This window comes from Anomaloglossus baeobatrachus, chromosome 4 (genome assembly GCF_048569485.1).
Source record: "Anomaloglossus baeobatrachus isolate aAnoBae1 chromosome 4, aAnoBae1.hap1, whole genome shotgun sequence".
In the NCBI taxonomy this organism is placed as follows: Eukaryota; Metazoa; Chordata; class Amphibia; order Anura; family Aromobatidae; genus Anomaloglossus; species Anomaloglossus baeobatrachus.
This window is the reverse complement of record NC_134356.1, coordinates 265,386,046-265,402,094: the sequence shown is the minus strand read 5'-3', so window position 1 is coordinate 265,402,094 and position 16,049 is coordinate 265,386,046. Positions and strand designations below refer to the sequence as shown.

The 16,049-nt window shown below is 46.2% G+C and overlaps 1 protein-coding gene across 2 annotated transcripts in view; it reads left to right on the top strand.

Moving 5' to 3' along the window:
• The first annotated feature begins 7,059 nt into the window (after positions 1–7,059).
• The window catches only part of NR2C1 (nuclear receptor subfamily 2 group C member 1), an 83,082-nt gene continuing 74,092 nt past the window's right edge, over positions 7,060–16,049 (top strand). For both annotated transcript variants that reach the window (XM_075344809.1, XM_075344810.1), the window contains exon 1: positions 7,060–7,230. The gene's annotated coding sequence lies outside the window, so the exon portion shown is untranslated. The remainder of the gene's footprint in view (positions 7,231–16,049) is intronic.

The window sequence follows — 16,049 nt, the reverse complement described above, 5'->3', positions numbered from 1 at the left end:
ATAAATATGTATATTTATGCAAAAAATAATACACATTTGTTATTGCCATGTCTGTAACAACCAAATATATAAAACTGTCAGACTAGTTAATAAAGAATAAAGCTGTCTTATCACTTTTATGACACGGTGAATGGCATTAAAGGGAACCTGTCATCAGAAATTTAGCTATAAAGCTAAAAGTTACCCCTCTGCAGCTCCTGGGCTGCATTCTAGGAAGCTTCCTATAGTTTTTGTGGCCCCTTTTATTCCAAAATAAATACTTTACAAACTTGTACCTTTTCGTATGCAAATTTCTTAAATCTTCCATGGGGGCGGGCTGCCTGATGTACGTTGCTGTCCTCCTGCCGATTTACGCCGCCCCCGAACGCTGAATTTCAAACCTCAGGACGCCGCCCCTGGTCCCGCGCATGCGCTGTGCTACTGTAGCGGTGCCGTGCACTGCGTGCACGTGTGACCGCTGGTGACGCTTTTGCGCGGGCACCGACTGCTCCGTCCGCTCCTCCCATCTATTTCCTGCTGCTGAGCAGGATGGGAAGGAGGTGACGTCCTGTCATCTGGCCAGCGAGCGTTTGCGCAGAACGCTGGAGGAATAGGCGAAAGTGCGGTCACGAGGTTATGGGCGGCACTTGCTGATGACACTCACAGCGCCGCCCATAACCTCGTGCCCGTGCAAAGCGTCACTAGCGGTCACACGTGCACACAGTGCACGGCACCGCTACAGTAGCACAGCGCATGCGCGGGACCACGGGCGCCCAGGGGCGGCGTCCTGAGGTTTGAAATTCAGCGTTCGGGGGCGGCGTAAATCGGCAGGAGGACAGCAACGTACATCAGACAGCCCGCCCCCATGGAAGATTTAAGAAATTTGCATACGAAAAGGTACAAGTTTGTAAAGTATTTATTTTGGAATAAAAGGGGCCACAAAAACTATAGGAAGCTTCCTAGAATGCAGCCCAGGAGCTGCAGAGGGGGGAACTTTTAGGTTTATAGCTAAATTTCTAATGACAGGTTCCCTTTAAGAAACCCTAATGAATTCCTGCTTTTTGATTCTGCCTCATCAAAAGCAGAATAGAAAGCGATAAAAGAATATCCTGTGGCCCAAAATGGTTTGAATAAACCAACTCATCCTGCAAAAAAATAAGTCCTCAAATGTGATCGTATCCAAACATAAAAAAAAACAACTGAATTAGTGTAAACAATCTGACCTGAGGAATAAATGTGCCTAATCACTTATACTGCAAGGTGAATGGCGTAAAAAAATAGATAAATAAAGCAAATTTTTCAACTGCTGCTGATTTGATTATTCTGCCTCCCAAACATCGCAATACGATGTGGCTCACATTTACCCTGCGCTCTATGCTTAGTGCTTACATCGGGGAGTGCAAGTATATCTCTGAATATTGTGATTATAATAATCCCAATAGAAATTTACATTAATGAAGCAGAGGGAGTCACTTTGAAAACCTGTCTTGACTGTGGTTTGGCAGTGTCCATTTTTTTACGCATCTTTTTAAGCATGCACAATAGTGTGCTCATCAATACTTTTGTTCACCTTTGATAAGATGGACACAGCGGAAAAGGGGCTGAATAGAGTCTGAAGTAACTCTGCTGCATCATAGTAAATTAACACCAAAAATATGTTGCTATAGGAGATATATAGAACATACCCAATGATGACAATGCACCATCAATATCTCAAAAGAATATATAACAGAAAGAAGGCTATTGAAAGACCAACTACAACCCAATGGAGTACAATAAAGTTATACAATAAAGATATATATATATATATATATTTTATATATATATATGTATATGTATATATATATATATATATATATATATATATATATATATATATATATATATATATATATATATATATATATATATATATATATATACCCATGTCCATATAAGGCTATGGAAAATGTCCCTGAATGGGTATACAAAATCCTCATGAAAGGCATGAAAATATCACAGCCATATATACATATATCTCAGAGGTATATCAAAAATACATGTATCACACTGAACACACCAAAAAAAATATATGGAGGCAAATGCCAGATGTGTCCGTGGACAACAACTGTATTATGTGAAAAGCATGTGCAAGCTGCTCATATAATGTACATGGCTAAGGAAAAGGCAAAGCACGATAATATATATATAAAGGAAGACTTTCCAGGTTTAAAGGTGCATACCTGAAGCCATTATCCGCCACTACTGTGCCAACACCAGGACCCTACACGTGTTTCGGCATGTAGTCTTCGTCAGGAGGGTATGGGGAATACGGACATGGGTATATATATATCTTTTTTGAATATCTTTATTGTTCTCCATTTAAAAAAAAACAACAAAAAAAACCTGTAATATATTGATTACTTATTATTTCACTGCTGTGCTGTTTTTGTGGTGCTATACACACTTTTTTCACTACCTTCACCTTGCTATTTTATATTAATAAAATTTAATTTAGTTTGGTTTGGCTATTTTCTTTATTGGCTTGTAGTGCTTCATTATAATGAATGATCTGTCGGGGCTTTCACCTGAATCACATACTTTGGAAACGTAGTGTCACGGTGTGACTGCACTTGTTGCGCTAGGTCTGTTAATACACCTGGCGAGCGGCGTAACATAGGGGTGATACCAGGGTAACAATACAATATAAGGCCTTGTTGCTTGGGAGAAAGGAGTGGGAACACCTCCTACCACTCACCTGAGGCTGATCACTGCACTCCCTAATGTCTCTAGACGGGTCCTACCCCCAGTACCCAGATCACTTGCCTAGGCTCATGCTGGCCCTGACCTCACCCTGACTAGTGAAGGCCAGCAATAGGCTAGTCTTGCTACTACAATATGAAAACAGGACGCCTCCACTTTCTCAAGACTGACTCCCTGCAAGTGGACGGCATAGGTATGAGCTTTCACCGGCATAGGAAAGAGTGAGGACTAGATACTTATAGCAGAAGGGAGCGGCTGCAGCTGAGATTATAACTACCTGTTAGATCACTCTGGGATAAAAAAAGGAAAATTAACCCCTTCAGAACCAGAAGGAATTAAATATGCTCCATCTCAGGGTAAATGAAGAGCGGGCACTAAGGCGGATCTGTGGTCAACAACACGCTCTGACCTTCTGATCCCAGATTCCCCTGAGATCCCATCAGGTTATGACACACTCGTGACATGTAAATGGAAACCATGATATAAGTGCTCAGCTTACAGCACGGGATAAATGTGAACTGATCCAACGTGTTCTGAACCCCGAATTCCTACCAAATAGCATTCGACTCAACCTACAAAAACACATGTTCCCACTCAGGTCCGTCACTTGTTAATAGAAATATAGGGGACTTCCATATTACTGCTAGCACAAAAAAAAGTTATCCCTCTTCAGCAAAGAAATCCAGCAAAATCTGAGCTCCCAAATCCAAATAAACCCCTCCCTTCTAAGCCCCACAATGTGCCTAAGCCCCCAATTTTCTTCTGACAGTATCATGTGGGGGCTTGTTTTTTTGCGGGATGAGTTTGTCTTTATTGGTAACAGTTTTGGCCACAAGTTTTTCATCACTTTCTATTCCACTTTTTTTGAGGCAGAATCAAGAAGAAACAGCAACTCAGGAATAGTTTTTACGCCGTTCACTGTGCTGTAAAAGTGATAAGATAGCTTTATTCTTCAGGTCGGTACGATTACAGCGATACCATAATTATATCTTTTTTATATATAATTTTTTTTGTTGTTTTGCCGCTTTTACACCATAAAACTATTTTATAGGAAAAAAAAACACCCTGTTTTTGCATTTCTGTAATCTGAGAACTATAACTAATATTTTTTGGCTGACTGCGTTCTATGGCAGCCTGTTTTTTGCAGGACAAGATGACATTTTCAGGGGTATTATTTTTATCTATATATGACTTTTGATTGCGTTTTATTCCACTTTGTCAGCTGTATGTTGAAAACACCCAGTTTTTGCTACGTTTTTTTTTTTTTTTCTGTGTTCACTAAAGGGGTTAACTAGCGTGAGTTTTATAGCTCGGGTTGTTACGGATGCGGAAATACCAAATACAGTTAGGTCCAGAAATATTTGGACAGTGACACAAGTTTTGTTATTTTAGCTGTTTACAAAAACATGTTCAGAAATACAATTATATATATAATATGGGCTGAAAGTGCACACTCCCAGCTGCAATATGAGAGTTTTCACATCCAAATCGGAGAAAGGGTTTAGGAATCATAGCTCTGTAATGCATAGCCTCCTCTTTTTAAAGGGACCAAAAGTAATTGGACAAGGGACTCTAAGGGCTGCAATTAACTCTGAAGGCGTCTCCCTCGTTAACCTGTAATCAATGAAGTAGTTAAAAGGTCTGGGGTTGATTACAGGTGTGTGGTTTTGCATTTGGAAGCTGTTGCTGTGACCAGACAACATGCGGTCTAAGGAACTCTCAATTGAGGTGAAGCAGAACATCCTGAGGCTGAAAAAAAAGAAAAAATCCATCAGAGAGATAGCAGACATGCTTGGAGTAGCAAAATCAACAGTCAGGTACATTCTGAGAAAAAAGGAATTGACTGGTGAGCTTGGGAACTCAAAAAGGCCTGGGCGTCCACGGATGACAACAGTGGTGGATGATCGCCGCATACTTTCTTTGGTGAAGAAGAACCCGTTCACAACATCAACTGAAGTCCAGAACACTCTCAGTGAAGTAGGTGTATCTGTCTCTAAGTCAACAGTAAAGAGAAGACTCCATGAAAGTAAATACATAGGGTTCACATCAGGAGTTCATGAGTGCAAAAAAGTGGAACATTCTGCAATGGCCAAGTCAATCACCAGATCTTAACCCAATTGAGCATGCATTTCACTTGCTCAAATCCAGACTTAAGACGGAAAGACCCACAAACAAGCAAGACCTGAAGGCTGCGGCTGTAAAGGCCTGGCAAAGCATTAAGAAGGAGGAAACCCAGCGTTTGGTGATGTCCATGGGTTCCAGACTTAAGGCAGTGATTGCCTCCAAAGGATTTGCAACAAAATATTGAAAATAAAAATATTTTGTTTGGGTTTGGTTTATTTGTCCAATTACTTTTGACCTCCTAAAATGTGGAGTGTTTGTAAAGAAATGTGTCCAATTCCTACAATTTCTATCAGATATTTTTGTTCAAACCTTCAAATTAAACGTTACAATCTGCACTTGAATTCTGTTGTAGAGGTTTCATTCCAAATCAAATGTGGTGGCATGCAGAGCCCAACTCGCGAAAATTGTGTCACTGTCCAAATATTTCTGGACCTAACTGTATGTGTACTTTTTTTTAAAATAAATATACATATTTATTGGAATATTTTTTCAAAAAATATTTTTACATTTTTATATAATTTTTAGTCCCTTTATGGGATAGCACCCCACAATGCTCTGGTCACAGCTGCAATTTTCTGCAGTGCTCAATCACTGCAGGACATCGCGGCTGTCAGCGCAGCACTGAGTGTGTGTAATCACACAGCAGGCATGATCACACAGGCTCTCCATAGTCAGGTGACCAAGAAGTCATCATGATGATCTCGGGTGACCATGACAATGATCGGACCCTCACGATTACATTCCGGGGGTCCCGATCAGAGGGGATAGGGAGCGCGATATCTCTTCCAATCCCCTAAGTGTTGTGATCGGAATTGAATGAGGCAATTAGAGGATTGAACAGCCAGGGACGGCGCAGGTACCATCCCTGGCTGTGTGGGCAGATGCTTGGCTGTCAGGTAAGCAGAGTCAATGGCCGCGATTGTGAGTGCACCGCCCCCTCTTCCCCCACGATAGAACGTACCGGTATGTCCCTGGTTGTTAAGTCACGTAAAAAATAGGACAGACTACTACGTCCTGCGGTCATAAGGGGCTAATCATGGCCCCAGTACCATCCAACCAAAACATGGCGAGAGTCCTGTTCATTATTCCTAGCGGTAGTTTTCAGTCATGCCTGCCTGCTCTGAACAGTATTTGTTAATGTTTTTTTGGCTCTGTGGCCAAACTGTGGAAAGAGGCTCCTTAACCTTTAGACTAGCCTATCACCTCACTGCCCTGATCTAATCTAGTCCCTTTCTGCCCTCATACCAAAAAATGTACTTCCAATTCTTGTCCCCTGTACCGGTATACATTCTGGCCAATGACGGGTTCATGCAGCTGGGTGTGAATCCCCTGTTAAATCAATAGCTGGACCATATATGACAAGCTTTTCTCCCCCCATTCACCTTTTGTGCCTCCCCTATTTCCTCAGAGACTGTAGCTTACGAGCAGGGCCCTCACTCCTCCTGGTATCTGAATTTTGTTAATTTGCATTGTCTCTTATCTGTACATGTCCCCTCTGAATTGTAAAGCGCTGCGGAATATGTTGGCGCTATAGAAATAAAACTTTATTATTATTATTATTATAACGCATACCTGGGCCTTGCAGGCCTGCTAGGTTACTTGATTTCGATGGTAGATTTCTAGGGTTAACCCTAGAACGCACAAGCAATTCAATCTACCATAGAAAACAAATGACCTAGCAGGCCTGCGTTCTAGGGTTAAGGGGCTTTTATAAAAGTGTTGGTCCGTGGAGAATCTGTGAAATCCGCCTCTGTGGGGGTCACTGTCACAATTTTAGGTTCTGCTGTGGTGACAGAAGCCCTCTATGGCATTTCCCTATCCACATTTGCTTCCAGGGCAATTGTCCCCATTTTGCCTCCTTTCCCCGCCCCCTACCCCTTACTACGCCCATTTTCCAGCCATTTTTTGCACAGAGGTTTGTGTCCCTATTGACGTGTATGGGGATCAGGGTCAAGTCCAATCCCTGAACCCATCCTCTCCTTTTAAAGCCAGGCTGAACCCGAATATCCACGGGGCGCTCATCTCTAGAAATGACTAGTGACAAATATCCTCTGAGAAGCCGATGTCATCGCTATAAAACCGGAGAACAGCGACCACACCGAGCGACCCCAGACCCGTCACGTGACTGGACGAGTCCACACAGCGCCAGCCCTACACGTCCAGCACTTCGCGCCCCCTCTCCTCAGCTGTTCACTGCGTCATCCCGTACACAGCGCTAATGACGTCATCACGCTCCCAGCTACGGGTCGGTCACGGGGAGGAGCTGTGCACTCGGTGGAGCTGAGAGAGGGTCACGAACTCTGACCCGCCGGGAACCGGGTGTAGCGCAGATCGGAGTTTACTGCACGTGACCACGAGTGATCTGTTCTGTTTTCGCGGAAGCCGGTAAGACGCGGGACACAAAGGAAGTGAGTTGAGCTGTGCGGCACGAGCTGACCGGAGCGTCGGAGGATTCAGCCCGTTCCGCTCATTACATGGCGGCGTCCGGAGTGTCGTACCAGGATGACGCTTCACCCCAACACTGTGACCTCTGACCTCCACCCGACAGGAACAGCTTCCCGGAGACGCTGCTTCCTCCCCCCTGCGGCATGCACTGGGTACTGCCCTCCCTCAGCGCGCACATTACTGGCGAGGCGGGAGAGCAGGAGCCCGGCATTGTGCGACCTGTCACTGCGGCTGCATATGTCACCCTGTACAGGGGACTGCACCTATATGTCACCCTATACAGGGGATTGCACCTACAGCATATGTCACCCTATACAGGGGACTGCACCTACAGCATATGTCACCCTATACAGGGGACTGCACCTACAGCATGGGTCACACTGTACAGGGGACTGCACCTACAGCATATGTCACACCATACAGGGGACTGCACCTACAGCATATGTCACCCCATACAGGGGACTGCACCTACAGCATATGTCACCCCATACAGGGGACTGCACCTACAGCATATGTCACCCCATACAGGGGACTGCACCTACAGCATATGTCACACCATACAGGGGACTGCACCTACAGCATAGGTCACCCTGTACAGGGGACTGCACCTACAGCATATGTCACACCATACAGGGGACTGCACCTACAGCATATGTCACCCCGTACAGGGGACTGCACCTACAGCATATGTCACCCTGTACAGGGGACTGCACCTACAGCATATGTCACCCTGTACAGGGGACTGCACCTACAGCATATGTCACCCTGTACAGGGGACTGCACCTACAGCATATGTCACCCTATACAGGGGACTGCACCTACAGCATATGTCACCCTATACAGGGGACTGCACCTACAGCATATGTCACCCTATACAGGGGACTGCACCTACAGCATATGTCACCCTATACAGGGAACTGCACCTACAGCATGGGTCACACTGTACAGGGGACTGCACCTACAGCATATGTCACACCATACAGGGAACTGCACCTACAGCATATGTCACATCGTACAGGGGACTGCGCCTACAGCATATGTCACACCATACAGGGGACTGCACGTACTGGATGGGTCACACCGTACAGGGGACTGCACCTACAGCATATGTCACCCCATACAGGGGACTGTACCTACAGCATATGTCACACCATACAGGGGACTGTACCTACAGCATATGTCACACCATACAGGGGACTGCACCTACAGCATATGTCACACCATACAGGGGACTGCACCTACAGCATATGTCACACCGTACAGGGACTGCACCTACAGCATATGTCACACCGTACAGGGGACTGCACCTACAGCATATGTCACACCGTACAGGGGACTGCACCTACAGCATATGTCACACCATACAGGGGACTGCACCTACAGCATATGTCATCCCATACAGGGGACTGCGCCTACAGCATATGTCACACCATACAGGGGACTGCACCTACAGCATATGTCACCCTGTACAGGGGACTGCACCTACAGCATATGTCACACCATACAGGGGACTGCACCTACAGCATATGTCACACCATACAGGGGACTGCACCTACAGCATATGTCACACCATACAGGGGACTGCACCTACAGCATATGTCACACCATACAGGGGACTGCACCTACAGTATATGTCACCCTGTACAGGGGACTGCGCCTACAGCATATGTCACACCATACAGGGGACTGCACTTACAGCATATGTCACCCCATACAGGGGACTGCACCTACAGCATATGTCACCCCATACAGGGGACTGCACCTACAGCATATGTCACCCCATACAGGGGACTGCACCTACAGCATATGTCACCCCATACAGGGGACTGCACCTACAGCATATGTCACCCCATACAGGGGACTGCACCTACAGCATATGTCACCCCATACAGGGGACTGCACCTACAGCATAGGTCACCCCATACAGGGGACTGCACCTACAGCATATGTCACACCATACAGGGGACTGCACGTACTGGATGGGTCACACCGTACAGGGGACTGCACCTACAGCATATGTCACCCCATACAGGGGACTGTACCTACAGCATATGTCACACCATACAGGGGACTGTACCTACAGCATATGTCACACCATACAGGGGACTGCACCTACAGCATATGTCACACCATACAGGGGACTGCACCTACAGCATATGTCACACCGTACAGGGACTGCACCTACAGCATATGTCACACCGTACAGGGGACTGCACCTACAGCATATGTCACACCGTACAGGGGACTGCACCTACAGCATATGTCACACCATACAGGGGACTGCACCTACAGCATATGTCATCCCATACAGGGGACTGCGCCTACAGCATATGTCACACCATACAGGGGACTGCACCTACAGCATATGTCACCCTGTACAGGGGACTGCACCTACAGCATATGTCACACCATACAGGGGACTGCACCTACAGCATATGTCACACCATACAGGGGACTGCACCTACAGCATATGTCACACCATACAGGGGACTGCACCTACAGCATATGTCACACCATACAGGGGACTGCACCTACAGTATATGTCACCCTGTACAGGGGACTGCGCCTACAGCATATGTCACACCATACAGGGGACTGCACTTACAGCATATGTCACCCCATACAGGGGACTGCACCTACAGCATATGTCACCCCATACAGGGGACTGCACCTACAGCATATGTCACCCCATACAGGGGACTGCACCTACAGCATATGTCACCCCATACAGGGGACTGCACCTACAGCATATGTCACCCCATACAGGGGACTGCACCTACAGCATAGGTCACCCCATACAGGGGACTGCACCTACAGCATATGTCACACCATACAGGGGACTGCACCTACTGCATGGGTCACACTGTACAGGGGACTGCACCTACAGCATATGTCACACCGTACAGGGGACCGCACCTACAGCATATGTCACACCATACAGGGGACTGCACCTACTGCATGGGTCACACTGTACAGGGGACTGCACCCACAGCATATGTCACACTGTACAGGGGACTGCACCTACAGCATATGTCACACCATACAGGGGACTGCACCTACTGCATGGGTCACACTGTACAGGGGACTGCACCTACAGCATGGGTCACACCATACAGGGGACTGCACGTACTGGATGGGTCACACCGTACAGGGGACTGCACCTACAGCATATGTCACACCATACAGGGGACTGCACCAACAGCATATGTCACCCCATACAGGGGACTGCACCTACAGCATATGTCACATCGTACAGGGGACTGCACCTACAGCATATGTCACACCGTACAGGGGACTGCACCTACAGCATATGTCACACCGTACAGGGGACTGCACCTACAGCATGGGTCACACCGTACAGGGGACTGCACCTACAGCATGGGTCACACCATACAGGGGACTGCACCTACAGCATGGGTCACACCATACAGGGGACTGCACCTACAGCATAAGTCACACTATACAGGGGACTGCACCTACAGCATGGGTCACACCATACAGGGGACTGCACCTACAGCATGGGTCACACTATACAGGGGACTGCACCTACAGCATGGGTCACACTATACAGGGGACTGTACTTACTGCACGTGTCTCCCCTGCAGGGGACTGCACCTACCAATATATCCTGTACTGCACAGAGGATTGTGCCACAAACATACCTGTACCGGGGACTGCACCTACTGCACGGGTTACACTATACAGGGGACTGCACCTTCTGCACGGGTCACCCTGTACCGGGGACTGCACCTACTGCACGGGTCACCCTGTACCGGGGACTGCACCTACTGCACGGGTCACCCTGTATCGGGGACTGCACCTTCTGCATGGGTCACCCTGTACCGGGGACTGCACCTTCTGCACGGGTCACACTGTACCGGGGACTGCGCGGGGCACACTGTACAGGGGACTGCACCTACAGCATGGGTCACACTATATAGGGGACTGCACTTACTGCACGTGTCTCCCCTTGCAGGGGACTGCACCTCCCAATATATCCTGTACTGCACAGAGGATTGTGCCATGAACATACCTGCATGTGTCATACCATTCACTGCACAGATGGCACTCCTACCACACTCTGCTATATTCTTCAGTTTTCTTAGTGCCATATGCACTGGATATGCTTTGCTTGGCATATTTTTGTGTGTAAATGAAGATAATTGTAAAGTGTATCTGATCTTCATTTGGAATTCTCTGTGGAGTAAATAGCACTGCTCAGTGCTGAATGCAGAGGCTTAGGCTTTCATTTGAGGGAAAGGGAAGGTTATATATTTTGCAAACATATTGAAATCAAGCTCTCTTATAGTCTAGTGCACCAACAAATTAATTTGACAAGCCAGACAAAATTCAATCAAGAGTTCAGATTTGAAACCTTTTTCACTCCAGCTCTATTCACCACCCAACTCTACTGCTCCTGCTTGATTAACCGCCCCTGTGCTGTGATTTCAGGCAAAGGAGCGAACAGTAAAGCGGGAGGAGGTGGAGAATAGAGCTGGATGGCAGAGGCTTTAAATCTATAGCTATAGCCTCATTTGCATATAAATTCAAACACTAATTTCTCAGAAATGGAGGAACAGACTGGCCATATAAAGGTGTTGCTGGACGTGTCTATGAAAGACCTATATACGCACATAGTGTGAAATCCTGAAGACAGATACCCTTTAAATGGTCTGACATACAGCTCTGGCAAAAATTAAGAGACCACTGCACGTTTTTATAGAAATCAGCTTCTCTACATGTCTGACAGCCATTGTGTTCCAGTTTCAGTTGAATTCCAACCAGAGTACAGATCGGCAGAGGGCTAAAGCAAGTCTCCACTGACTGGGATGACCTACAAAAGGAATGGCAGCTGGGGTGAAGTGCACAACAAGAACAGTTCGTAACAGGCTCCTAGAGGCAGGGCTCTAGTAATGTAAAGCGACAAAAAAGCCTTTCATCAATGAGAAGCAAAGGAGAGCCAGGCTGAAGTTTGCCAAAGACCATAAGGATTGGACCATAGAGGACTGGAGTAAAGTAATCTTCTCTGATGAGTCTCATTTGTAGCTTTGCCCAACACCTGGTCGTCTAAGATGGAGATCTTGATAGGTGTACAAGCCACAGTGAAATTTAGTGGAGGATCAGTGATGATCTGTGGATGCTTCAGCAAGACTGGAAATGGGCAGGTTATTCTTTGCGAAGGACGTATGGATCAAGCCGCATACAAGGTTATCCTGGAAAAATAGTTTCTTCCTTCTGCTCAGGCAGCGTTCCCCCCCAACTCTGATGACTGTTTTTTCCAGCAGGCAGCAGGACAATGTGCCATGCCACACAGCTAGGTCAATCAATGTGTGGATGAAGGACCACCACATCAAAACCCTGTCATGGCCAGTCCAATCTCCAGACCTGAACCCCATAGAAAACCTCTGGAATGTAATCAAGAGGAAGATGGATAGTCACAAGCCATCAAACAAAGAGCTGCTTAAATTGTTGCACCAGGAGTGGCATAAGGTCACCCAAAAGCAGTGTGAAAGACTGGTGGAAAGCAGCCAAGACGCATGAAAGCTGGGATTAGAAATCATGGTTATTCCACAAAATATTGATTTCTGAATCTTCCTGAGTTAAAACATTAGTATTGTTGTTTCTAAATGATTATGAAGTTGTTTTATTTGCCTTATTTGAGGTCTGAAAGCAATGCATTTTTTTATTTTGACCATTTCTCATTTTCATAAAGTAAATACAAAATGTATTGCTTGGAAATTCGGAGACATGTTGTTAGTAGTTTATAGAATAAAAGATCAATTTATATTTTACTCAAAAATATACCTATAAAGAGAAAAAGTGAAAATGTTTAAGTGGTCTCTTAATTTTTGCCAGAGCTATATAAGCTATGCTGCTACTGTAGAGAGAGACTCTTCCAAATGTCGCCTCATATTTGTCCGGTCTGACCCTTCCCCCACACTGATCGCAGTGAGATGAGATCTGGTAGTGTTTGTAATGATGCATATCTCAGCTCTGCTGTATCTCCACACATTAGGCTGCTTTCACACTACGTTTTTTTTAACATGCGTCATGAACGTTTTTTTGCTGTAAAAGTGGATCCTGTTTTTACAAAGAAAAACGCATGCTATTTTGCAGGATCCTATCACTTGAAGTTTATGGGCGGGCATTGAAGTCATGTGATCGGCAGTGAGGGGAACTGAACGTGATAGACTGGGAGCCGGCATCTGAAAGCTGCGGACGCTGGTAACCAAGGTAAACATTGGGTAACTAAGCGAAGTGCTTTGCTTGGATACCCGATATTTACCTTGGTTACGAGCGTCCGCAGCTGCTAGGAGCCGGGCTGCCTGCTCCCTGCACACGTAACCAAGCTAAACATCGGGTAACTAAGCGAAGCGCTTTGCTTGGTTACCTGATATTTACCTTGGTTACGAGCATCCGCTGCTCTCAGGAGGGGGAGAGAGGGAGGGGGGAGAGAGACTGATCACGCCAGGCTGGTTTCTGGGCATGCTCAGTAGAGCAAGCAGGATCCTGTCTATCAGCATGTCAGCGTTCACATACATTTGCATGCAGTATAGTGAGGATCCAGTGAAAGACAGTATTTGGACGCAGCTAAAAAAGGCTACAAGTAGCGTTTTTGAAAAAAGTTAAACTGCAAGTCGCTGCATCCTCACTATAACGCACGCAAACGCAGGTGAACGCATGTTGAGTCCATTGCAAATGCATTAAAATGAAAACGCATTTGCACTGGATCCGTTTTTGCGTTAAAACGTTCATGACGCATGTTAAAAAAACGTAGTGTGAAAGCAGCCTAAGCTGCAGAGATCAGTGAGGAGAGGGGGCGTGTTCTTTTCTCCCCTGCAGGCACTAACTGCTTATAATTGGTCAGAGTCATGGTGGGGAAGAAGTACATGCCCCCAGAGACAAATTTAACGCCCAGATGTACTATAACCTAAATTTATATTTTAAACTTCACAATAATATCTCTACAACAGAGAGGAGAAATTAAGAAAAATTCAGAACTATATTTCACTTGGCTCCGCAGCCACTATTTCATGATGAGGCCAATTTACCTTTCTCAAACTGGTGAATGCTCCTTAAAGGGAATCTGTCAGGTCTGGTAATGTTGTTATTAATCTGCAGATATAGGGTTAATCTGCAGGTTGATAGTATTATGGAGCTACCAGGCTGCTGTACTGAAAGTGCAGCACTCGGGAGAAAATGACTTTTTTTCACGGTTGCCCAACTTGCTTATTGCAGCCAGACACCTTCATAATTCTAACCCACAGCTTAACCCTATATCTGCCAGTTCATACTGTTATCCGACCTGTAAGATTTCTTTTAAGTGATTGGTCTGGCAACATAACAATGACAAGTGTTCTGGTATATGCTGCTTTGAAAGGGTTTTCCATAGACTATGTTAATTTTAATCAATAGATCTTTGAATAATAATAATAATTTCCACAATTGGATGTGTTTAAAAAAAATAAAAAATAAAAATAAATAAATGTTCCTGTGATGAGATAATCTTATATAGGAGTACCTGCTATGTACTGTGTAATGGACGTGTGTGTCTGACCGTACAGGGACATGGTCTGATCGTACCACATCTCCTGGGTGGGTGGAGGACACACAAGAGTATAGAGATATTACAGCACGGGATTGCAGCTGATTTATTTCTGTGAGGTAAAACATTTCCCTGCCGTGTTTTAAAAAAAAAAAAAAATGTTATACAGTGGAACCTTGGTTAACGAGAACAATCCGCTCTGGGACTGTGCTTGTTAACCAAGTTACTTGTTCAGCAAAGCAAGATTTCCCATAGGAAATCATTGCAATGCAGACAATTCCTTCCACAACTTGTTAAATGTCCCATCCTGGTCCCCTATTGTGTCATTACACACACTCTCTCACAAACTCTCACAAGCACACACAAGCACACACAAGCATGCACACGCACATATTATGCTCACCTTACCTTCCGTTCCATCGCCGGTGTCCTGGGACTTGCTGTTCAGCAGTACGGGCTGTGTATCGGGTTACCATAATGACGAGGGAGGAACTTCCACTGCCAGAGTGCTGACGTCAAAGGCAGGAGACGCTTGCCTCTGGCCAGCGCGCTGCTTTTGAGTAGCGGTGACAGGAAGTTCCTGCTTCGTTGCTATGGTTGCTGATGCACAGCCTATACCGGCGAACTACAGGACCCAGGAGGCCCGCGATGGAACTGAAGGTACACATATTATGCTCACCTTACCTTCTGTTCCATCGCCGGCCTGCTGGGACTTGCTGTTCTCTAGCACGGGCTGTGTATCGGGTAACCATGACGACGAGGGAGGAACTTCCGCACCCAGAGCACTGAAGTCAAAGGCAGGAGCTTCTGATTGGTCAGCACGCTGCCTTTGAGTAGCATCTGACAGGGGAAGTTCCTGCCTCGTCGCCGATGGTTACAGCGTGGAGCGGCGAACTACAGAACCCAGAAGGCCAGCGATGGAACTGAAGGTACACATATTATGCTCACCTTACCTTCCGTTCCATCGCCGGCCTCCTGGGTCTTGTAGTTTGCCGCGAGGATTCCTCCCTCATCGCGATGCACCGGCGAACTACAAGAACCATGAGGCCAGCGATGGAACGGAAGGTAAGGTGAGCATAATACTGTATGTGTGTGCGTGCGTGTGTGTTTGTGAGTGCTTGTGTGTGTTTGTGCGGACTGCAAGAGTGGGTCAGAGCGCGGTGGATGTACGGAACCGGAAGTGTGTGCGGTGAGTATTTTGCTCGCACAGCAA